A 22,287-nucleotide genomic window follows, 5' to 3' on the forward strand; every position below is an offset into this window, starting at 1 on the left:
TTTGAGCAATTTCAGAAACTTGAAACACCGTACCGGATATACGCACCTTGTAGGATCTGATCCCTAATGTGGAATTAATAGCCTAACGACAGGTGCCCCACGTACGTACAGCCCCACCTCGACCTACAACAGTGACTTGAAATGATCAGGCGAAACAAACAGCTACCCAACTTTTCATGTTTTGCTCTTCATCAGCAATGTTGAATCTCCACACGTTCACATGCATATGAGAAATAATTTTTGCAATCGGTAGATATAATTGGTGTACAGTCTGCTGTAAAAAAATAAATTAATACAGAATTTATATGAAAAAAAAATTATTTTTATAATTTTTTTTATTCATGTAGGTCTCCTGAATATAAAAAAAAAAATTTATAATTTTTTTTATTCATTCCGTATAGCCGACTGCACGCTGACTGCATTTATCGACTGTATGTAGCAAATCTCCATACATATTATATATAGACTCAAATCACCTGTAATATGCATGCTATGAAGTTTTCCTCTCATGCATCAATTTGTATAAAATTATAACTTATTTTAAAAGTCTAAATCGATAAAAAAAAATTAAATTTTAATATTTATTTTATATTTTAAAACTTTTCCTTACGTGTGGACTAGATGCTCTTTTAATGAATAGTTTAATATATAAAATATTTAATTAAATAAAATAGAGTATAGATTATAGAATCAGAGTTTAAATTCAAAACTTCTATTATGATATTACGTAAAATCATTAATTATATCAAAAATTTAAACCGATGGAAATGGTTAAATTTTAATAATTATTTTATATGTTAACAATTTGAGATCAGGGATATCATGCGTGATCTGCCATAGGCCATAGCTTATTATCAATTAACAAAGAGAGTTATGCAAACCTATACTGTGACCAAAGGACCCTCGAGCCAACCTAGCCTCCCACTTTAAAAACATTTAAATAATGAATTTGTACAATATCTTTTTAATATTTAGTTATTTATTAAAAAATGGAGAGGAGTTGGCCGGCCATCCTAAATGGCCCACATCCTATGGCTGTCCTTGACCACCTCATGTGTGGTGAGTGGGCCAAGTTCCCACCACATGTGGCCCTTGGGTACTGGTCATGAACCGTACTACGCCATTCGGGAAGAGAGGTGACTGAAAATAGTAAAAAATGATTTAGAGTAATTAGGGTGGAATATTTGGTGATTTTAGAATTTATGGTTTATATTTTAGGGTTTTAGAAACTAACAACTTATAATGCGTGGCTTAGTTTTTAGTAAAGAAGATAAAACCTTGACATGTCGAGTGAGTATTGGAGGGTGTAAAACTTTACCAAAAAGGGACTGTCCTCTGAATATTAACATATCCAACTCCCGGTCCCGCTGATAAGCAGGTGTGCAAGAGAAAGGTCGGTGTGTCTAACGAATCCTTGATCTTTTTGGTTGGTCGCACATTTTTAGTTCAGCCCCTAGTCTTCCCCAAGCCACATTTATATACAGATCACGAAACTACCGGTCAATCCAAACTAACCCGCGGCTCCCAACTATATATATATAGAAGATTTTCTTATGCATGAACATTCATTAACTCTCCTCGCCTGTCATTCCTTTTCTTCTTCATTTGTAGCTCAAACTCGCTTAGATCGATTTTCCATGACCCCATTTCATGATCACTGTGATCAGATCAAGCTCTGCTCTTCATTAATGCAGTTTGTTCTTGTTTCAAGCTGGACGTTTCCCCCGGGTAAGTCATCAATCGTATAATATAGTTTCAATGCTTTTCCTGCTCTGTGTCATATATATTCTTGTAAATTAAATAGTTAATTGCAAGGAACATGTTTCTTCTTTTCTAGGTGTTTTCAGAGTTATGATCTGCATATAATATATAACTTCGTTGTCCAAGTTTGTGAATGTTAAAATTCCAAATTGTTTCTATATATAATGGCCGGGTGCTGCTTTTTCTCTTTTACCATCCAACACATGAGCAAACAGAGCTCTCAAAATCATATGTTGGGCCTAAAGTCTCGAACTCAGTACTCCTCCGTTCTTAGTGTCTCAAGTTGTAGCCTTGTAGGGGCATTTCTTTTGACTTGCTATATAATATATTAGAACAATATTATATACAGTCGTAAAGTGTGCAAACACCATGTAATGGTTTTGAAAAAGAGTGGGGTTCACGATTAAAAAAATTAATTTTTTTTTTCATGTGGGTCCTTCACTTTTTTTAAAGAGACTGTGTAACGCTTGCACAACCACGACTGGAAATATCATTTCTCAATATATTAAGAGTATGAGCAAAGTTTTGGAGAAATTTAAGCTCTGTATGTAGGAAATGCAACTGCGTACGTATTGATGCGCTGAATAGAAAGAAGTAAGCAAGCACCATCTGTTGTGCCTAGAGCTACCCAGAAATCAAACACAAAATAGATAGAGACAGTATATAAGTGGTTCGACAATTTGCCTATGTCCACTGGAACGAAAACTTGCTATTCAATGTGTTTGTATAAGATTACAAACACTCTCTCAAAACAACTCTCTATCTCTCAAATGGCACTAAAAACTCATACTTAGAACTTCTCTGTTGAATGATCTTTGCTTCAGCTATCGTCTCCTATTTATAGGAGAGGTTGAGCTCCTCTCTCCACAAAACATAACGTAGTGGATGGACACTTACCATAACTGGAGATGCTAAATGCTTTCCAATGCACATGGGTGGTTTTCAACACATAGGTGGACATCAACACATGGGTGGATCTTAACAATCACCCCCTCTATCCAAATGTATCATACTAGGATACTATTGTATGAGAAGGAAAAGATTAGTTTGGAAGGATGCAACATGTAATATTCTAGTATGACACACTTGGGCGGAGGGGGTGATTATTGAGGTTCACCCATATGTTGATATCCACCTATGTGTTGAGAACCATCCATGTGCATTGGAAAGTATTTATCATCTCCAGCTATGATATGTGTCCCTCCACTATGTTATGTTCTGTAGAGGGAGAAGCTTAACCTCTCCTATAAATAGGAGATGATTGTTGAAGAGAAAATCATCCAAGAAGAAGAGTTCGCTTCTGAGTGTGAGTTTGTATGAGATTACAAAAAACTCTACAAATTCTCTCTCACATCATCTCTTTCTCTCTGATATTTGTTCACACACTTCTACACAACTGAGCTCTCCTATTTATAGGAGAGAGCACATTCAATCTTTGAGGAATTTGGTGCAGCAACTTTGCTGCAGATTTTGGGGCGTCATTTGCTGCAGAAATTGTGGATGGGCGGTGCCTAATACTTCAAAATAGAGAACGGTGCTGAGTTTGCAAGGGGTTGGTTTCACACTTAGGGTGGTTCAACAATCACCCCATTCACCCAAGTATGCCATACCAGACTACTTGCAAACTGATTTATTTTTCAAATGAACGCACCTCATTCTTTGACATGAGAGACTTACTCTATCGAATACACTCCAATGCACCTGATGGTGCTCAGCAATGTACAATTGGTATCAAAGTTTTGGTTCGCACTGTCTAGAAATCAAGTTGATCAAAATCAACTTTTGACAACTTCAGGGTGTTCCTCGCGTTGAGACGAATCCGTTGCCGCAAACGGAATTGAAAACGGAGATCGGAGGAGCTCACACTCGCCCCTAGAAAATTGGAGCGTGCATACACGCGCCAGACGCGTATCTGGAGGTTGAAGACGATTGAACCTCAAGCTCCACGCGCAGACAAGCACCCCCACGCACCCAAAAGGAGGAAGACGCGTGAAGTCCACGCCCTCACGCCCCCCCACGCGCCCTAGAAGGAATCTGCTCATGTCCTACACGCGCCCACGCGCCCCCAGTCGCACTGCTGCCACGCGTGCATCACATGCGCCAGACGATCAAGACCGTTCATTTTCCAGATCCATTTTGGGCTTGATCTAAGTCATTTGGAGTCCAATTTTAACGATCAAGTAGTGCTTTCCAAATATTCGGATCATTCTGAACTCATCCATAAGGTTAAAATTTTGAAATTTTGTGTCTAAATATTCTAAATTCAAATGGAAAATGGAGCGTATTCGAAAGAGTAAGTCTCTCATGTCAAAGAATGAGGTGCATTCATTTGAAGAATGAATCAGTTTGTAAGCAGCCTGGTGTGGCATACTTGGATGGAAGGGGTGATTGTCAAACCACCCTAAGTGTGAAACCAATCCTCTGCAAACTCAGCATCGTTTTCTATTTTGGAGTATCAGGCGCCACCCACCCACAGTTTCTGCAACAAATGACGCCCCACAATCTGCACTAAATTGCCGCATTAAATTCTTCAGAGATTGAATGTGCTCTCTTATATAAATAGGAAAGCTCAATTGTGTGGAAGTGTATGAGCAAATATCAGAGAGAAAGAGAGGACGTGAGAGAGAATTTGTAGAGTTTTTTGTAATCTCGTACAAATTCAGTAAAAGAGGGTCCAGTGGACGTATGCAATTTGCTAAACCACTTAAATATTGTTTTGTGTGATTTTGGACAGAACAGAGGTGCAACACTATGGCATGGAGTATTGCATGTGGTTTCCAGATCGATGTTTCAAATTCAAGGAGGTTGTCCTACTACCACGACTACTCTCAATTGCACAAGAGTTTTGCTATATACAAGCACAATTGTGTACTAATCTGTGTATCAATACTAATTCATCCATAATTAAAATTTAAATTAATACTGTTTTCAATAAAATCTACTTTTTGACCAATCACATCACATTAGTACACAGATTAATGTATAATTGTGCTTGTAACTATATTTTTCCTTTGCACAATTACTAGCACTATTTGGGTCTAGTACTACTACTTGCAAATAGTAACGCACTACTTGTCTCTGTCTCTAGCTGGCGTACATGATGACTTGTTTCAAATTAATTAATAAAATACTCAATGTATATATTAATGGGAAATAAGACTTTCTCAGTATTAATCCATCTTATTAATTTGTTAATGCAATATTTAATTGTTTACTAAATTAATCTAAGAATCTTAAATTAGTTACCTCATGTTGCAATCAAAATACCATGTTCTTTCACACACACAAGTATATATATCATGTCCGAGTAGGGACACTGATAGTCATATGATTGATATATATGTATATAATGATATATACGAGTTTAAAATGTACAAGTCTCGTGTAAACCTTTTATAAAAAAAAAATGGAACCATCATAAAAAAAGTATGAATTTTTTTTGTAAGGCCTATCTTTTTATAAAAGGCTTGCGCAAGACTTGTACATTTATAGCTTGTCCCTAACATTATTCATATATATATATATATATATATATATATATATGTAAGAAACATTAATGCTATAAACATAAGGTAAAGTAACAATAAAATGTAAAATATTGCAAAAAAGTAAGTGACCGAATGATCGGGGTAATATGCAAGTAAGAAAATAAATAAATATTTAAAATACTCACAAATTATCAATTGAAATAGTTGTGGTTGTTTTTCATATAAAATGAACAACAATACATGAAAAATATTTAAGAATTACAAGTGGAAAACAAGAAATCAGGAAAAAATAATGACTCTTAGGTTTTAAAGTTCCTAAGAATTTACCTTTCAACAAAGTCAAGCCCTTCTTATATAGGTGGCTTAATAGTACAATAATTTTTGGGATGAACAGTGATGAATAATAATTTTGACTTTTTACTATTTATTTGACCAGAGAAAAGCTACTAAAAGCAGGGGTAAAGCAGCAGGAATCTCTAACTTTGCCATGATTCTCGCTGCTGGTTCTGTAATTCCAGCTACTGCAAAGTTAAAGATTCTCACTACTTTATCCTACTTTCAATGGCTTTTCTCTCGTCAAATGAATAGTTAAAAAAAGTCAAAATTACTGTTCATTATTATTCATCCCAATAATTATTATACTAGTAAAATGCTTTTTACCTATATAAGGAGGGCTTGATATTGTTAAAAGGCAAGATCTTGAGTTTCAGAACCTAAGAGTCACTCTCTTCTCTTGCTTTTTTGTTCTCTTCTTATAATTCTTAAATATTTTTTATATATTATTGTTCATCTAATATGAAGAACAGCCGCAACTAATTCAATTGATAATTTGTGAGTATTTTGAATATTTTTTATTTACTTACTTGCACATTACTCCGATTATCTAGTTCCCCTGGACTGCAATCATCTGGTCATTACTTTTTTGCATATATGTGTATATATATATATATATATATATTAGGTAGCATATATATAGAGCAAGCTAGCACATCAAACAAAATGCCCTAGAAAATTCCCCTAGTTAGCATCTATCTAGGATAATAACTTCTAAAATGCAAACGTTGTTCGATACTAAGGTCTACATATACAAGTTTGGGTGTGAAATTCAGAATAAATAAAGTTTAGGACATCAATCTCTCAAGCTCCCAGACTCTCAATTACAGGGAGACTCTCAATTACAGTTACAGGGAGAATGTAGGAAGGAAAAGAAGATAAAGAAGCTAAATCTGGCAGTCAAAGTCTCTCTCTTTTCTCTGTTGTAGCCCAGCTTCCTTTGTGTTTTGAGTAATGATGTCCCCCATAGTATTTTTCATAACACATTTTACAATTATGTTTTAAAATAAAGGTATTGTTATGAAACTATCGAAAGGAGAGAGAGAGAGAGAGATAGAACTCAGAGAAGTTATGAAACTTATGAATTTATTAAAGAATTCAACGATATATATAGGCGTACAAAGGGAACTATGTCAATTACTATGCAGTACTATGCTGGTACTGTGCATATGTACTATGCCAGTTACTATGCAGTACTATGCTAGCACTATGCACTGTGCGATGTCGGCCATTTACTATGCCAGTTACTATGTAGTACTATGCTGGCACTATGCACACTGTGCGATGTCGGCCATTTACTATGCCAGTTACTATGTAGTACTATGCAGGCACTATGCTAGCACTATGCACTTGACGACTAGATAAATGTGGTCATACAATTCAAGATAGTTTATAACACTTCCCCTTTGGATGACCATATTTAAAGAATATGCCTCGTTAAAACCTTGCCAAGGAAACACCCTGTAGGAAAAAACCAATGGCGAAGGAAAAAGAGTACAGTATTCATGTGTATCGCCGAGTGCTTTAAGATTGCCTCATTAAAACCTTGCAAAGGAAAACCCAGTGGGATAAAACCTTAGCGAAGGAAAAAGAGTACAATCAGCGCAAGTCTTCAAGGCATTACTTCCCCTGAAAAATGCATGATAACAGGTCTTCAAACCTGCGTATTCCAATGTTCTGCATAATCTTCTTAAACGTTGCAGTTGGTAGTGCTTTAGCGAATAAATCTTCCAGATTTTTACTTGACCGTACCTTCTTGATATCAATTTCAACTTTCTTCTCATGAATTGCAATGATCTTCTTGTGTGTATCTGAAAGATAACTCGCATCTGTACATCCAACTAACTGTGGACTTGATCCATGTTGATAAAATAATCACAACTGGATCTTTCTGCTCATCACTACTCTTCTGGAGTTGTACTCTTCTAGAGTTCTTGTAAATAACACAGTTAGTGGAGAATTCATCAACATTAAACCGCTAACCTCATTTTTAATAAAAACGGTGGCCAGCCTTTTAAGATCAGACAAGCACCGCAGATTTTCAACTCTTCTGTAGGTGTCAGGCGTGCTGTCAGGGGCTACAGCTGTCAGGCGTGCTGTCATGCGTGCTGTCAGGCGCCTCAACTGTCAGGCGCCGCAGAGCTATGAAGCTATATTTCATCTCTTTTCTCTTGCTTCACGAGAGATGTTGTATCATAATTTTCTCTATAAAAGATATATTCAGCTTATCTTCATTCGCATCTCATCTTCTTCATTTTTCTGTAATCATACTTCATTTTTACTCTGCAATCTCTTTCTACATTTTTACTCTGCAATGGCTCAGTGATCTTCTCATAGCCAATATATGAGGTACTCTGCACCTCGTTCATCAGCTGTTCCTGCTTCTACCACAGGTGCTATCATGCAATGTAATGATCTGACTCATAAGTGAGATAATGAAGCTATCTATGAGCTTGTGAGTCTCGGTACCCGATACTCATCATCCATTGTCACATTTTCTCAGCGATTGCAATCTAGAACTTGTGGAGTTGACAATCTCCACGAGAATATTGCTATACTTCAGCGACTTCTTTTGGAGTCCAACATGAAGATAGAATCAATAAAGCAAGAGAATAGGAATTTAAAATCCTTGCTTAAATCTTCTTTTCGATTGCCCACCGCTTTAGATAGGGATGCGATGCAGATTCTTGAAGAACAAGAGCATTTGAAGAATGAGGCAAAGTGCCTTAAATTTCTGTAATTCTTGCTTCAAGATAATAAAATAATATTTCACAAATATTCATATTTGTGTTTCTATCTTTTGGTAGATGTTCTGTGTGCTCCCTTTCATTTCTTCTTTAATAATACACACTTCATATCAAACCCATAATATGAATCTGAAATATTAATTGTATTAAAAGATGGTATTTCATGACTAATAACATCATCCATCTTCCCCTTGAAGCCGCAAGGGTTTCAGATTTATATTTCAAATATGTGCAGTTTTTATGAGCTCTTCTGGAGTTTCAATGACATTTAAATCATATATATAAACTGCAATAATAGATTGTTTTCATTTGCGTTTGGATTGCTTTAGATCATATAAGGATCTTTGAAACTTGATAGAATACATATTTCCAGATGTATTCATATTAGAAACTTCAGACATTTTCTATCCTTCAGGGATTTTCATATATATATCATGATCCAATGATCCATATAAATATGCAGTTAATCATGCATATCCAAACTCTCGGTAACTTTCAAGCTAATAAAAATCTCAATATGATTTCAACCATTTTAAAATCATATCAATATTGTTTCTTCGAGAAACTAACTTGTGATTTCTATATCACATTTTCATATTAAAAGTTTCAGACTTTTTATATCATGTATATAAATATCCACTGATATTTAATAAAAATCACATCTTTAGGTGTTTGGACTTCAAGTCCATATTTATCACATTTTACTTAGTGATATCAATTCTGCAGGAATTGAGAAACTGACTCGTGATTTATATATCACATTTTTATTTCCTTTCCATAAATACCCACTGACATTCAACAAGCATCATCTCTTTAGGTGTTTGGACTATAAGTCCCGATGCATCATATTTTACTAGTGAATCAATTCTACAGGAATTGTTTCTTTCAAATTTGGCCAATATTTTACGTCGTATTTTTCGACGGTTCTTGATTCACTTTTTCCATTACTTCTGGTAATGTCAATTGTCATCTCATATGGAAATACGTTGTCGACAACGATTTTATTTCTATCCATAATTTCTCCATTATTCATGAAATGTATCGAGATCTCGTTATTTTCAGGTACCTATCCCTCTTCAAGGGAAGACATTTTCATGAAAAATCTCTTCAGGAAGTACTCTTCAAGAGTTTATATAGGAGAATTTTATACAGATAATTTGGATGGACTTTATTACTTGTTTTGTGGGTATGGCCTCTTCAGGAGCACCAAATTATTTGTGTCTTTCTCTTTTGAGATACTCTATCTTTTGTATCGATAAGTCTCACATGCCTTTATACATGTCTTTAGACTGCTGAATTTCTTAATTGTCCTACAGGGACTTCAATCCTCGCTGGGATTTTAGCAGCTAGAATATGAGACATTTTTATCTTATTGTATCCAAAATTTAATTATCATCTGAACTTCTGGTTCACATATGATAATGAAGATAACGTCGAATAATTTCATCTTATTTGCTTCAAGCAAATTTTTCTTTTCATTTCTGGTGGTAAAACTTTATAGTAGAAGAATCTTCTGGTTCTTTTATGGACGTCCATATGAAAATCATTCGACTTATCGTAATTGATTTTGGATGATCAAGATAACCATGAAAAGATATAAATATTTTGAATCATATCACCTTTTGATGCATCATAATATTTGATTCAATAATTTGTATAATATCATCTCAAAGAGAAAGCTTACAGCTTTTCCAATACGAGCTTCTGGCCCGAAAAGATATTCATTATCACGTCCAATCTCTTAGTTTCTTTGAATGAAACGCATTATTCTTTTCACTTCAGGGAATAGAATGATATAAATTCATTATTATTCACTTCAGGGAATGATGTAGATCTAGTAAGACGTGAATAATGATTCTTATTAAAAGCTCATTATTTTGTTCAGTCACTGAAAGACCCGATACAAATTTATAATATATTGTGAACGTTTACATTTTATATTGTTACTTCAGGAGCATACTCGATATTGCTACTTCAGGAGCACATTCGAGACGTTCATTCAAATATATATTCTTTCCACAATTTCAATTATGCAACTTCAGGTGCATAAATCATAATGAGCTTTTGGTACAAGTATCACTCATATGAGATACTCAATAAAATTATTGATTTAGGGCGATCCTTCAGGGATGCTCCATTTCCATTCTCAGATAAATCATATCATCAATAATTTATAACAAGTATAAAAGAATAAATAAAACTTTCATTACTACAAAACATTGCAGAATATAAAAATATTTTATAATAAGATAAATGTAATACATTAATTAAAAAGGAACACTTTCAAGATCAACTCTACCACTAGAATCTTCAAAGAAATCAGAAACATCAAGACTTGTAATATCTTCTCTATCTATAGAATCTAAAGCATATGATGGTTCAGTAAAATTTGTTTCAAATTTCTTTGTTTTTTCTTTTATAGAAGATTGATATAAGTCAACCAAATGCTTATCTGTACGACAGATACGAGCCCAATGTCCAGTCATACCACATCTATGGCATCCATCTTCATCTTTCTTTAAAAATTTATTTTGGGGACCTTTGCCCTTCTCTGAGTTGAACCACTTCTGGTGGTACGGTGTATATCTATTATTGTCCCTTTTAGTGTGGTCACTTCTAGGACCTCCACTTCCATAGTTTTTCCTACCACGTCCACGCCCTCGTTTTCTCTGAAAAGATGCACCATTCGCTTCTGGGAATGATGTAAATATAGTACCATTCACTTCAGGGAATGATATAGAACCAGTAGGACGTGACTGGTGATTTCTTAATAAAAACTCATTATTTTGCTCAGCTAATAGAAGACAAGATATAAGTTCAGAATATTTTTTGAACTTTCGCTCTCGATACTGCTGCTGCAGGAGCACATTCGAGGCATGAAAAGTAGTATATGTCTTCTCTAACAAGTCATCATCAGTGACTTTTTCACCACATAATTTCAATAGCGAGCTAATTTTAAAGAGTGCAGAGTTATACTCACTAACACTCTTGAAGTCTTGCAACCTCAGGTGCATCCAATCATGACGAGCTTTTGGGAGGATTACAGTTTTCTGGTGTTCATATCTCTCCCTTAAATCATTCTACAAAATAAGTGGATCTTTCACCGTTAGATACTCAGTTTTTAATTCTTCATGAAGATGGTGCTGAAGGAAAATCATTGCCTTAGCACGGTCCTGCAGGGACCCTTGATTTCCTTCTTTAATTGTATCTCCTAGGTTCATCGCATCCAGATGGATCTCAGCATCAAAGATCCAAGATAAATCATTTTTCCCAGAAATGTCAAGAGCAACGAATTTCAATTTTGTAAGATTTGACATTTTTTACATATATAAATCAAGAATATAAAAATATATTGAAAAACTTACTTGAAGTAGAGGACTATTAGCTTCAAGATCGTCAGAACTTTCGTGCTGATAACGTGTTATGAAACTATCGAAAGGAAAGAGAGAGAGAGAGAGATTGAACTTAGAGAAGTTATGAAACTTATGAATTTCTTAAAGAATTCAACGATATATATAGGCGTACAAAGGGAACTATGCCAATTACTATGCAGTACTATGCTGGTACTGTGCATATGTACTATGCCAGTTACTATGCATTACTATGCTAGCACTATGCACTGTGCGATGTCGGCCATTTACTATGCCAGTTACTATGCAGTACTATGCTGGCACTATGCGCATTGTGCGATATCGGCCATTTACTATGCCAGTTACTATGCAGTACTATGCTGGCACTATGCACACTGTGCGATGTCGGCCATTTACTATGCCAGTTACTATGTAGTACTATGCAGGCACTATGCTAGCACTATGCACTTGACGACTAGATAAATGTGATCATACAATTCAAGATAGTTTATAACAGGTATTTTTATAAAGTGTTGTTAATTTTTTGAAGTATTTTACAAAAATATCCCTCATTTTAAAATATAATTGTCATGTAAAGTATTTTGAAAAGTATATATTACGTGTTTATCTCTTTCCTTATGTTTTTTCCTCCGTCAACTTTCACACTTTTCTTATCAATGACGCTTTCCCTTTAATTAATGTGGGACTCACTATCAGTTTTGTCCTCAACAGTTTAACTGTCAAGATAAAAACTAACAGGTAAACTGTTAGGGTAAGATTTGACAGTGCACTACAATAATTAAACTTAGGAAATGATTTACATATCACATTTTTCACAATATATTTCATAACAATGTGTTAAATGGAGTATTTTTATAAAATATCTTATAAAAGTAACATTATTTTACAAAAATAACCTCATCTTATAACACATTGTTATGAAATATGTTGTGAAAATGTATTGTGTGTATATCATTACTCAAAAGTTGATAGGAACAACAAGGGTGGAGGGACTTCTACTTGGCCTTCTCTCTCTAGTTTCTTTTTCCTCAACTTCTCCTTCTCCCTTTATCGACTATAACATAGTAGAAAGAGAGCTTAAGAGCTTGTGCTTCACAATTTATTGATTTTATAATGAAACTTCTCCCCAAAGTTCCTTTCAAGTAGACCACATTAATGTCAAACTATACATAAGATCCGTGCCTCACTTTTTTCTACATTATATTTATTTATTAAAGAATGGGTGAACGCCATATACAATTAATTACAACCACCATCAAATTGTGAAACAAGGATCATGTGATTAACTATTGGCCACTGCGTCACGATGAAGGCATCAATAATTCGTGTGTGTGAGTGTGCTTTGCAATGATCTATTGCACATTAATGCATGGGAAAACTTACTGATCAACTTATAATTCTATATCTATTATTACCATTTGTTAATCGTTGAGTCCAATTACTAGTCGTAGAACTGCTAAATATATAGATTTATGGATATGAGATGAGCTGATCACAATATTATCTGAGATGAATAAATTTTCACTACAAAGAATTTGACTTTTTGTAGCGATTTTAATTTTGTTGGAAATAAAATCACTGCAATTGATTATCAATTCTAGCGTTTTTGGGGTACGTTGCAGGCTTTTACAACAACAGTTTTCTTTTTTCAATTTTGCAATGATTTTTACTTATTGCAACGAAAAACTTCGCTGCAAAATAATTACATGCGATTTTAACTTAAATTGCAGCAGACAAAACTGCTGGAAAAAGAAAAAAGTTTTGTAACGACGGGTGTTTTCGCTGCAATTACATTTTTAAAGAAAGAGCGCCAAAATGCCCTAAAATCACATTTCCCCCCTCCTCATCGCTTTGCTCTCATACACCCCCAAATCCCGAACATTTTCTTCCCCAACTTCTTCTCCTCCATTAATTTTCTCTCTACGCAGCTGTCTCTTCCACCGAAATCCATCAATAACAATGGAGCTACTCCATCGATTTGGCGACCATGGAATCAAAATCCACTCATCGTCGTGCATGACTCCCATTTCTGCTAGTTCCAGTTCAAAAAGTGCGACTTTCGACATTCCCAAATCTGCCATTCGACAACAAGCAAACCCTTTTCCTATATTAGTGGGTTATCCAACTCGCCTCCATCCCATCGTCCCCTCCACTCGATAAGATACTCTGTTTTGGACAAATAGAATATGTTTACTCTATTTTGGACAGATAGAAAATGTTCTTAATGAAACCGTTTAGGTCAAGTAGAAACAGGGGTGGTTTGCTCTTTCAATTTATGCATAAATTGCCTATGTGTTTGTGTATGTATAATGTGAGCTTATGTGTTCAAAGGAGAAAAGACTCCCTATTCTAGTTGAACCACTTTCAAACTGTGTTCCTTGCTTTCCTATGCGCTTATGTTAGTTTTCTAGGTACACATCTGAAGAGTTTGTGATCCATACATGTCCATTATAGTGCTGCACCTTGACATGATATAGGAATAATGGAAAGGGATGGTAATGACAACCTAAAAACTCATTTTTCTCAAACACGGGAAGGAAAAAAAAAAAAAAAAACTGAATCTGATTTTTTTTGTAAAAAAACCCCTATATTCTGCTAATAGCTGTCTTTACTCCTTTCTTGACATGTTTTATGCATCCTCACCTACATCTTTGTTACAGTAATTATTTTTTATTTTTGAAAAGCACCCCTCCACTTCCCAATTTGAGGGCCCCTTAATGGACTCCCTGATCTCCAGTTTCGAATAAGATTTACAACAACAACAACCTCAATCAACTTTAACGCTTTTTGCCAAAGAAAATCTTCATAAAGATACATAATTGAGAAATGCCCAACTATCCTGAACTCTGTCTCCAAGCACCAAACTGATGTATATCAGAACATGTCTCAATATTAAATTGGAAAATGTTGAGGAGGTAGATAGAATGATGATTATTACTAAACATTCAGTACCACATGCAATCTAATTAATTTGTATGCGTGTGGCCCTTCCCTCAACAAAGATCAATTTATTGTTTCACATTTTACCAAGTAATTAAAGCTAATAATCCTCTAGGATAATTTATAATTAAGCTACTGAAAACAACAATAATGCATGCATGTAACCAAATGCAATGAGCTCATATACTTATATATATATATATATATACATATTCATTCTCAGTTTTAGAGAGTTGCTTATCTAAAATTGAAAAAAATAAGGTGAACACAGACCCCTCAACATAAGCAAGTGCATACTATCAAAATTTCAACTGATGTTATGTTTTTTCCTATTAATTTAACTTCTACTTTAACATTGCCATGTGACGAAGTTAAATTAACACATTAACTTAATGTTCTTAATGGATTCCAACCTTAGATTCAGTTGTTTATGATGAAAAAGTTATAACATTAGGTACACTCTCGAATGCCTTCATGGATGCTGGAGACTATTCCTGCATGCAGGCTGAACATGATTGGTTTATGTAGTTGAGATTGTAGTTAAATGAGGGATGTTTAAGAGCATGAATGTACTAAAACTGCTAGTTGTTCATGCTAGTGCAGAAAATTATTTATGCACTATGTTTTGGGGCTTCAAGCAGTCCATTCATCCCCATTTTGCTCAACCAAAGATATTTGTTTGTATGAAAACTATTAAAAACAAGGGACAAAAACCATCCATCTTGTGAACTTTAGCTCTTCATTTAATTGAGGTTCCAACAAGTTACTAAAAAGCTGTCAAATGCCATTTGTGGTGAAAATTCAAGATTTTGCTTATTGGTCATTGTTCCCTTGGACTTCTAAGTAATTTCCTATCATTTGTACATTTTTAACCTACCACTCCATCTTTATATATCTTTCATGTAGAAAACTTAATGGCCTTTATTGGACAGCAATCATGCTATTAGTCATGTTCATAAATTGATCATAAATGCTTTTAATTTGAGTAGTTTTAAAGTTTTGGCTTAGTGCTAAGTATGGAGAGAAGTTAAATGGGTTGAGGTTGTGCTTTGTTGTTGATTTTCCCTAAGTGAAGAGTAGGTAAGGAAAGTGTTTTGTAGTTGATTTTCCCTAGTTGGTTTTAGGTGAAAAGTGTTTGGCCAAATATAACCTGTGGGTTTACAGTAATGTTTTCCAGTAGTGTATGATAGAAAATTTCTCTTTGGAACATTATAACATAACATCAAGAGATGCAGAAGAAAAAGAAAATTAAAAAGAATGCAATATAAGTTGTGCCAATTAATTAAAGAATGTTCCTTTCTCCATCTCATGACTGGTGGTTTATTAAAGGTGATCATCCAGTCCATTTGATAGTGATTGGCATCAAGAACACCTCTGGATTTCTTCTTTTGGACTGTTGAGGTATTCTCTCTCTCTCTCTCTCTCTCTCTCTCTCTGGTTCTAATAATTGTGGGTCCTTTTAAGTTTTGAGTTTTTTTGAAATATTTTACTGTCTTTAGATGGCAGTTTGTAGAATATAAAAAACCTTCCAAGTTTTTACAATAATGGGCGAAGTGGATCGTAAATCATCTGGACTTTATGTACTTAATTATGTTTTTCTGGAGATATTTTATAGCTACTAGAATTTAGGAGTTGAATGGTATTGTGATATATTTGGAAGTTGTATGGAGATTACCTTTTATCCAATAGGGTTATCTGGGCCAGTTTTGTGAGTCCAGTTTTGCGTTTATATTGAGTTTAGTGAAAGTAGGCTGAACATGATTAGTTAATGTGTTATATGTTTCTTTTTTCCGTTTAGAAAAAGGTAGGTGCATGTAGATTAATGGCTCCAGGAAGTTGTTTGGATAAGATTTCTATAAGGTGTTGTTTTGCATCTTTTGTGAAAGCTATTTTTGATCTTTTATTTGTTTTCCCACAGAAAACTAGGCATGCAATGCACATATGATTTCTATTTTTATAAATAGAATTTTTTTGGCATCCAAAAGATTTTTAGATTAAATTAAAGAAAATTGTAAAAAAGAATCCAGAAATTTGAGGAAACGTGTAGCTCTTCATTTATATTGATTTTGCTTATTCTATGAGTCTTGTTGCCCAGATGACTAACACAAGAGGGGGGTAAATTGAGTTGTATTTAAAAAAAATAACAAGTTAAATCAAATATATAATATAAAATATAAACAAAATATAAAATAACAATAAATATAAAGAGTAAGGGTAAGAGAGAAGCAAACTCAATATGTTAACGAGATTCGGCCCCACTGCCTACGTCATCGCCTCAAGCTACCCCTTGAGGATTCCCAAATTCACTATTCAACCTCCTTCAGGTGGAGATAGAAACCTATTACACCTTTGAACAACACCACTACAAAGGATCCGTGTAGAACACCCTCTACACTTGCAATCACCTTTCACGTGGTGATTCAACTATTCCCCATGTAGAATACTTTCTACACGCACAAGGGTTATACACACCAGTGTTTTTGGTACCGTACCGTACCGGTCACCAGGCCGGTACAGGTAAGGTACCTGTTTCGTACCAGCTGAAATACCAGCCGTATCGGCCTGTATTTCGGCTTGTACCGGCCGGTATTTCGGTAATTCGGCCTTCATGTTTTTTTTTTTTCATTTTTTTAAGTTATAATCTTATTTTTTATCCCAATTCATATTAGACTATTTATAATTTATATATACATGTGTATTCATGTATAATTTATTCATATATAGATTATTATTTTGAAATATAATTTATATATATATTTATATATATAATTTATTTATATATCGACTATCCCGAAACGGTACACGAAACGGTACCGGTACCGAAATATTTCGTTCCAGTGCCTTGACCGGTACGCCATCCGTTACGGTATTCAAAACATTGATACACACCCTTTTTCTGATACAAAAGCTGATAGTGGCTAGGTTATCAGAAAACACTCCTCAATGAGTGAAATAAAAACAATACAGCGCAAACTATATCTCTCAAAATGAACAATGATTAATGTTCAATGCTTAGAGAAGAGAGAATGAAAGTTTTGAATGAATGTTGTATGCTCTTGGTGTTGTGAATGTGAAGCTCTCAAATGATCTATTTATAGGCATATGAGACTTCATATTCAAATTTAAAAAGATTCACATGTCAAAAACAACATCATTCACTTTTTCAAAAAATTCAAATAAAAGGTTCTTCTTTTTCAATTGTCAAAGACAACATCATTCACTTTTAAAAAAAATCAAACCTAATCTTTTACTTTTGACATATGACAAAATGAGCACACTTTCCTTTTCAAAAAATTCAAACCTAATCTTTTACTTTTTGCATATGACAAAATGAGCACACTTTACTTTTCAAATTTTTCAAACAAAATCATCTACCTTTTGTATAAGTCCAAAAAAGTATCAATCACTTTTGAAAATATTCAAATAAAACATGCACATGTGAAAGATGACAATCAATCATCTTTAATATTTTCAAAGTTCAACCCTTTAATCAAGGCATGCACATGTAAAAGATGACAGTCAATCATCTTTCAAAATTTTCAAATTTAATTTTCAAAAATATTCATGCACATGTGAAAAATGTATTTTAATACTTTATGATAAAATATTAATTTTGAGCATTAATCCTAATTTCGAATTTTGAAGATATTTACAACATTACTCTATAATTTTAATGTGAATTTGTTCCCTTCTTGCTCATGCTTATTTTTTTGATGTGCTTGACTCCATTGTGTAGACAACTTGAGGTTGAGACTTCTTTATTCTTTGAATTCATTTATTATCATCAAAATCCATGTGTAAATATATAATTACACAAAAGTTGAAATTTTGGGTTTAACAAGTCTAATAACAACGATGAGGTTGTGTTGATTTTGCTTCTAATTAGTTGTGCTGATTGTGAAAAAGGTTTGTATATGTAAAGTACAAACACTCCCAACTTTAAGGCAAGATTATTGTAGCCTCATCTAAACACCATATCTCTTGGCATCAAAAATAGTAGAATTCATTGGTTGAGCTCTTAGCCAAGGTCCATATTGAAGCTTGATATCATTAGATTGCCCAGAGCAGCTCCTCCCCATGTGTTTCAGAACACCACATTTGAAACAAAAGGATTGCAGCCTCTCATACTTAAAATCAACCCAAGTAGACTTCCCCCCTACTGTAATCCTCTTGCCTCGAACCAATGGTTTGTATAAGTCCACAATGCTTCAATCTGAACTCTCAGACACCTGCCCCATCCCCAACCTTCCTCATCCACATAAACTTTCAGCACCTTTCCAATGATGGCTCCAACTTGCCCACCAACCTCCTGGTTCATACCATTTAATGGAAGATTATGAATTTGCACCAAAGTACAAAGAAACTCTCACCTCACTCTATCACTCTCACAGAGCAAAGAGAAGGACTCCTCGGTATTAGATATAGTTAGGCAATGTATACTCATATATATATATATATAACTTATATAATGATGAAAACTGATTTAAGTTCATATTCTAATTTCATTTGTCTGTTTGTCATTATTTTATTCTAATCATCTAGACTTTATGTACTTAATTTGTGCATGTTTATGCCTTGTCTATTAGTCCAACTTATTAACCTATGTTATTTTTTTCTAACTTGGAATTCTCTGGGCCATACAATAAGGGTAAGTGTGTGGCTTACAACCTTTTGTTGTTCAATCTTCTTTGTTGTAAGTAGTTTGGGATTTGTAGATGTCCCCAGCATTATTACTCAATATTTATCTAAATCATGTTCAATTACTTGCATAAAGAAATTAAGTTGGTCACATTATTTTTTTTTTCTCATTCTATTGTGTTATTTTACAAGATTTGAGATTAAGGCTTTTGCTCGACTATTGTGAAGGAAATGTCAACTGTGTGAAAAAAGATAAATACACACACACACACACACACACACACACACACACAACATAAACAAAAAAAGATCAACATGCTAGTGTTACTATGGTAGTATCTCAGTCTGGAACCTGTTTGTCAACTTCCTTATGTTCAAAAGCAAAAGCTTAGTCCCAAGATTTAAGATGTAAAGTACCCACAAAATCTTCTAGGGATGTTGGACGTGATTGGTAGCTTACTGTTGTCCTATTTGCTTGCATCTGATTGTCTATATATGGATCAGATTTCTACATGTTTTCTAACCAAAACCACGACACTGCATCAAAATTTGGACCAAGTATTTGGGCAAAAAAGATTGTATATTGGCAGTGTATGTGAATACAAGTTTAAGTTTGTAAGAATTTTTATTTTTTATTTTTTTCATACTAAGAGAACTTAACAAAAAAGTTCAAAGATCATGCATCCTAGTACTCGAGCACGACATGGACATCATATGGAGGTAAAAGAAATAAAAGAAGTTTTGTAACTGAAAACAGCTAACTGTTCCATGCCAAAAGTTTCTACAAAAAAGTTCTGCTATAGTTTTAACAATAATTCTTCCTAAGGTTGAATCACTTTTTGATTATGTTTAGGCCTCCATTTTTATGTGTTAAACTAGTAGAGATCAGTATATATTTGTTTACCTTCTACTCAAGCTAATAACTAAGATAACAACTAAGGATTTCATTAGAATTTTATGGTTTATCAAGAATTATCTCCTCCTGTGTTTATGCTATGTCTACCCATAAATTATTATCATTTCTAATTTTGCTTAATCTATATATATTTAGATTTGTGGCTGCAAGTCCTATGGATAATTATCTCTACCTCAATCATAAAAGTGTAGTTTGAAAGCAGCGGAGACCTAAATAAATATCTAAGTAAATTGTTTGTAAATTTGCACAGAAGTTTTGGTTTGGATAGTTATTGATAAGCTTCTAATATTAACAATACACATGTTTTCCAGAATTTTATGAAAAAGAGGTTTTATTAAAAAGTTGTACTTTACTTGAATGGAATTCTACTTTGAGATCAATAAATTAGATTGATGCTGATGTGTTACAACTACTATGGAAAGTAGGTTTCAATGCATTCTTCACCTACAATAAGGCTTTCCCGTCTGTATAACTTCATGCTCTTATCTTTCCAGGTTTTTTGTTCTACTAATTTGTTGGTGTTGTGTCTTTCCAGAAAACTCATATACAGGTATGCCTTTGTTTCTATTTTTTGTCTCTCTATCATAATCTATTGAAATATATTTAGAGAGTTGCTGATATTGCAACTAGTTACAGTGATCTTGAAGCTATATTCCACTCACCATTGCCAAGAGCATAGACCCTATTACTGCCTAGCATCTTTTCTTGAATATGGGAGCAATTACTTTAGTTGAAAGTGATAAAGTGCACTTAGGCTCGACTTGATGTTTATGCTGCAGAAATATGTACTGATCATTTTTTTGTTTGTTGTATACTAAATGTACTGAACATATGATTCATGTAAGAGTTCCATTTGACTTGTAAGGAATGGACAGTTGTTAGTTGAAATAGTGTGCAAGTGGATTTGGATGAATGTATGAATGTCTTGCAGATTATATTTAAGTGTAAAAAAACTACTACAATTTCAGTAGTATTTTTTTTTTAATTTTGTAATTGGGTATTTCCAGCGATTTTTAATTGTTGCAAATCGTTCAAAACTCGTCGCAATTAATCTATTCCAGCGATTTTAGTCCTTGGAAAAAAGATTAAAATGCAACAAAAGAAGCAAGCGTTGCTTCTTATGTGGGGTATTTACAGCATTTTTTGATCTTTTGCAGCGATTTTAGTCCTTGCAAAAAGTATTAAATACAACGAATGAAGCAAGCATTGCTTTTGATATGGGATATTTGCAACGCTTTTTGATCTTTTGCAACGATTTTAGTCCTTGTAAAAAATATTAAATACAACGAAGGAGGCAAGCGTTGCTTCTGATATGGGGTATTTGCAGCGCTATTTTGAGCTTTTGCAAGGATTAATGTCGTTGGAATTGCTCAAAAGTAGCGTTTCTAATACGAATTTCATAATTCATTTCCAACGTGTTGCAATTTAATTTGCAACGGAAAAAAAACGTTGCAATTGATATCAATTGCAACGTTTTTATGATATCGTTGCAATTGATCAAAAAAGAAAGGATTATAGTGTCGAATGTGCAAGGAACTAAAAAACGCTGCAATTGAGATATTGCAGCGTTTTTATGTATTATTTGCAACGTTTTTTAGCGCTGCAAAAGGTTAAATTTCTTGTAGTGAATTTCCACATTGAGAAGTCAATTATAGGCATTATGCATGCACTATACAAATCATGATCATATCGTGAAGAACTCTTCTATAGATCATATGTGTATGCATCATGTGTTCGTTATAGATATTATTTAAGGATCTTTTAAAGATGACAATCTAGCTAGCTAGCTAGCTAGGGTAATCACACTTCCATGAGATCATGTAGCTAGCTCGAAAAAAACCCACCAATATAGGACGTGAAGTAATCATAGAACCAAACCCACAAATACCTGTAAGATATATAGATCATCACATGATATATAGTTCGGCACGCTAGGGGAAGGTCCACCATCACCCTGGCCCGGGCCCTCGCGCCTTCCTTATTATTTATGTATTGACGAGAAGCTCGTCCTCCTCGGACGTCCACAACCCCCTAAGGTCCACTTTGCTGCAGCATGGGGTTATCATTGTCATCGCCAATATTCTAGAACTACC

General features: G+C 34.2%; 1 long non-coding RNA gene across 1 annotated transcript; it reads left to right on the top strand.

Moving 5' to 3' along the window:
- Positions 1–1,501: 1,501 nt before the first annotated feature.
- LOC122292705 lies at positions 1,502–21,082 on the top strand. The gene is made up of 3 exons (XR_006236993.1): positions 1,502–1,728; positions 15,970–16,041; positions 20,689–21,082. It is a non-coding gene; the product is annotated as an uncharacterized LOC122292705 (long non-coding RNA).
- The last annotated feature ends 1,205 nt before the right edge of the window (positions 21,083–22,287 follow it).

This window comes from Carya illinoinensis, chromosome 13, assembly GCF_018687715.1.
Source record: "Carya illinoinensis cultivar Pawnee chromosome 13, C.illinoinensisPawnee_v1, whole genome shotgun sequence".
Classification (NCBI taxonomy): Eukaryota; Viridiplantae; Streptophyta; class Magnoliopsida; order Fagales; family Juglandaceae; genus Carya; species Carya illinoinensis.